General features: G+C 35.9%; 1 non-coding gene across 1 annotated transcript; it reads right to left on the reverse strand.

Annotated features, from left to right (window-relative positions):
• Nucleotides 1-435: 435 nt before the first annotated feature.
• Trnaa-cgc (transfer RNA alanine (anticodon CGC)) lies at nt 436-507 on the reverse strand. The gene has a single exon. It is a non-coding gene; the product is annotated as a tRNA-Ala (tRNA).
• Nucleotides 508-4,582: the final 4,075 nt, after the last annotated feature.

A 4,582-nucleotide genomic window follows, 5' to 3' on the forward strand; every position in this document is an offset into this window, starting at 1 on the left:
CCGAAAATTCCTATTGTTGTTGTTGTTGTTGTTTTATTAACAGTTCAACCTTTCGGTCGATCAAAAATTCCAGGAAAACTGTTCAGTAGATTCTGCCGCCATATGGTGGCAGTTAGATAGGTTGTCTACGTGGTTTGAAAATGGTTTTATTAAAAATTCCAATAATTCAAACATTGAAATTTTATGTTTTGATTTGAGGTACGGATAGAGTAAGAGATTTAAATACTAGCTAGTTAAAATATAGTAAAGTAAAATATATTTAAATAATAAATGGTTTCGTGCACTTACGAACAATATTTGTTATAATTGAACTAACAGCAATTCGATGGGCAATTTTGGGTTCATAGAATTAAAAATATTGTGGGATCGATCAAATAATGTGTGTGTTACTTCTATATACCGACATTAAAACACATGCCAAAAAAAATTCCGCCTTGGAGATGCCGGGGATTGAACCCGGGACTTCTCACATGCGAAGCGAGCGCTCTACCACTGAGCTACATCCCCGTTGCAAACGGTGCCGCCTATATGTATACAGATCCAGAGTGCCCGGACCGAACGTAACGAAAACGAACGAACGGACGAGCATACAAACACGAATAATGAAAATCAGCTGTGGCTTCACTCTCCGCACTCTTGCTCTTACCACTCTCCTCTCGCTAATATACTGTACGGGACAAACCGTGCGATGCTTCCGTACCAGATCAGCTGATACCCACGAACGTTGTTCGGACTCCCGTTTGACGAAGGCAAAGTCGTGATGCGCATGCGCAGCACTCCGGTAGCTTGGCTAAAAATAGATTTAAATGGCCACCGCTGCGATGCCGGCCGAACGACTGAGCGAAAGAAAGAAACCAAGTGAGAGAGGAAGTGAGAACGACTGATCGAACGCTCGGGTTGGTTGCGTGGGGTAGTGCGGAACAACCGCAAATGACGTGTGTGATGGAATCTCGCTCTCGTTTGCTGTAGGGTGTGGTGTGTGAGGCCTTCCACGCGGTTTCGTGCCGGTGCGGAAATCGAGGAAGCGTAATAAAAGCAAATGCGAAATAGCAGCGGCCCACTCCACTACCTTCGGTCGGGTGAATCAATCACGAACTTGGCTGGGTCTGGTAGGCGGTTCGCTGATTATGCTGATGAATGTTGTTATTTTTTCTGTTTCTTCTGTTTTTGGGTCTGCAGGAAAGTATGTATCTAATGAAGACCGCGTCACAAATTTATCGTACTATTTTGAGGGGTATTTTCGATCGCATACAACGTCGCTGCTAATTGATGGAATCAAGACCGTATCCAATCGAAACGAAATGGTTGAGTCACATGGTGCCCATTGCTGTCGATAACGAAACTAAAACAATCATAATCGATCAAGTTTCTCGATAAAGTGCTATCGTACTGCAATATAAATTACCGAACTTTTAATGACGGTTGCAGTAAAAGCCAATTGCCGTGCCCACTTCGGGTGGGAAATGGAAGGACTGGAAATTCGCATGACGCAGCAAATGTGCCAACCGCACATCTTCGCCACGTTTCTTCTGTACCGAAACGGCTAGGAAAAAAAAAGAACGACGTCGAGGAAGAGAGACAGAAATAAAATCTGCGCTTGATCGAATACCGTTATTCATTTCGCTGACGGATATTCATTTGGAAGACGATTTTTGCTGTTGCACTTCCATCTATCGGAATGACTGTTGGAATTTGTGTGATGTTTTTTTTTCTTTGTCGAGATATCGGACTAATGAATTGATAACAAATGATGCATCAGTTGTATTACCTCTCATCAATCATAGGCGGAAATGAACGTAGGTTATCAACCTACTATCCCAAAAAGTTTCGCATGTAAGTAAGATTTAGGTATTTGAAAAGCAATATCCAATTGTTTTTTCATTGTTTCTAACCTTCCAAAATTAGTGTCTTTGTTCATCACTAATGAATCAAATGTAATGAAATTTTGACAGATGACAATTAGGTTCTACACGATGACGACACAAATGAGCTGCCGATGAATCAAGTTCATCTTTGACAGTTGCCGTGTGTTTGTTTTGTTTTGCAACTGCAAATTAAAAGTTGAAAAGTGACGAAAAAGTTAAAAAACGTGTTCCACAGTGAAAAAAACTAAAAAGATTACCTTGTATGCGTTTCCAGCATCAAGGAGCGATATTTGTATAAATCTGTTTAGTGTGAGACAACTTGCAATTTTTAAATTCAAACAATGAACATCTATTCAACTTTTAAATTGTAAACAACTTATCGGCGGCTATCAAAACAATACTTCATTCTGCTCATTTTGTGAGGTTATGTCATGTTCGTGCAAAGCCTAATTGATGAATTTCGCACTAACTCGAACAAATGTTGGCAGCACCCTCTAAACTCTGCCTGAAGAAATCATTGGAATAATTCGCATGCAACAATACTACCATTTGGAGTTTACTATAAGAAAGACAATGAACTTGCAAATGTTAGCTTTATTATCATATCAGAGGTAATGACTGACGATACAATTGCAGTTCAGTTATTCATCTAAACAATTATAGATTTTATGAAACAATTGACAAAAAAAATTATTTCATGTCTGATAGCACCACAATACAAAAATAACAAAAAAACTTTGCCCGGCTATGTAGATTCCAATCAAAGTATGAATTAAGTGCAGAATGGCATTTTTTTGCAACATCCCATGGAAAAGATCCCTGTGATGTTATTGACAAAATGAAAGACAAAATGAGCTAGTCTTGCTCTCGATCATGGAAATACCATAACAACCCCCCCGATAAATTAAATTTCTGCTACATATCCACTGAACAGTACAACAAAATACCCGAAGAACTCGAATGGAAATAAATAATAATGCCAAAGCAATATCTGGCACACAAAAATTCCACAGTTTTTTACATATTTCTGGTGGGAAAGTAGAGGCAGAAATGCATTCTAATTCAGAAGATGACCCAAAACTAATTTTCTTGTAAAGAAACAATAAAAAATAACATGCATAAATATAACTTTCAGACAAATGTAATCTATAAAACTGAATAAGAATTTGTGTAAAATTCAACACATCTTTGTATTTTTCCACAGAATTAATCATGAAAATATAGGAGTAGTAATGCAATATTTGTTTATTGACATAAACTCTTTTCAATGGATTTTTTTATTAATAAAAATATACTTGGTTGCATTAGAATTATTTAGAATTATCTTTTCACAAACTGAGTTTCATTGAATTAGAAAATATCTTTTCACAAACTGAGTTTCATTGAATTCGAAGATAATTATGACTTTCGTTGGTTAAGTTTTCGATAAAATTACACCGAAAAAGAAAACACTTTGGACAAAGAAAAGCTTTTTTCAAATGGCTTTTTTTCTTGAGTGACTTCAAATGACTTTATTTCTTTCGACTTACTTTACTATGGGGCGGTTTTTCCAAATTTACTCTGCACAAGACTGGGTACAACTTAATCGTGAAGATCTCTTGTTGTATTTTATGTAGCAACATAATTTCTCCTCCATACCATCGGAAATATGTTCAGCAATTTATGATAAAATTTTCAGACATCAAAAATTAAACTCAAAATTTAAATTTTCTATACGTTCATACCAAACGAGGATTAAGGTGAAATACAGTGCCAAAAAAGGCAGGCAAAATGTCAAGCGCATGAATTGAACGAATCATCGCACAAAGCGTATCGTGCGAAACCGACCCATATAAATACAGAATATTTTTAGAGATTGGATGGTCATGAAATATGAATAATATTTTGCGTTACAAATTGAAAACAATTGGTTTCATTTGACTTTTTCGCATGTTGTGCGTTGGTCGTCGCTATCATTTTACTTGCAGAAATGCAGTGAGAAATGAAATTATTATAAATTTTTGCTAAGAATCAACATAAATGTATTTATATTATGTTTGTTTACCTTTTCTATAATAGATAGGTATAGAATTCGCTCAAACTATAGACATATTTCTCCTAAGTGTGGAAAATCATGTCTGTCATCCAGTTATTTCTCTGACATTACCCACCCGTCTTTTTATCAGGATCCGGCTACTGGTTCTGAAGCTGTAGAGAAAAATGACTTTTAATTTTCAAACTGTTGTTTAGAGCGGTGATGCAAGAAACGAATTCATTTTCTAATGAGATCTATGAGTAATGCCACAAGAAATCGAAGGTCGATTTCTCACAACATCTCTCCATGAGAAAAAAGAATAATTTGCATCATAAGCTTGTCATTTTAACTCGAACCTTACCTTTGAGAAAGGCCTTAACAAATTTGCTTAGAAATTTTTATTTGATTTGGTGTTTTCGGCAAAAAACGTATATTTTCTACTAGCACATCCAATTCCTTTCTCTAAATCCGATTCATAAACGTATCGCAAAATAATTGCTATAAATTTTAATTAGTTTTTTCAGGTCTGTGGAAAAACTTTATGATTATAACCTCCATATTAGATATAAAAAAATAAATTATGCTGAAAGGACCATAACAATGGACTTCATCAGTTAAAAGCTTCAACATACCAAAAAATCTAAAAAAATCGACTTTTTTACTTTGTCATTCAGTGCTCAAAACTCTTACTACTGGAATAAAG

Source organism: Malaya genurostris, chromosome 1, assembly GCF_030247185.1.
Source record: "Malaya genurostris strain Urasoe2022 chromosome 1, Malgen_1.1, whole genome shotgun sequence".
Classification (NCBI taxonomy): Eukaryota; Metazoa; Arthropoda; class Insecta; order Diptera; family Culicidae; genus Malaya; species Malaya genurostris.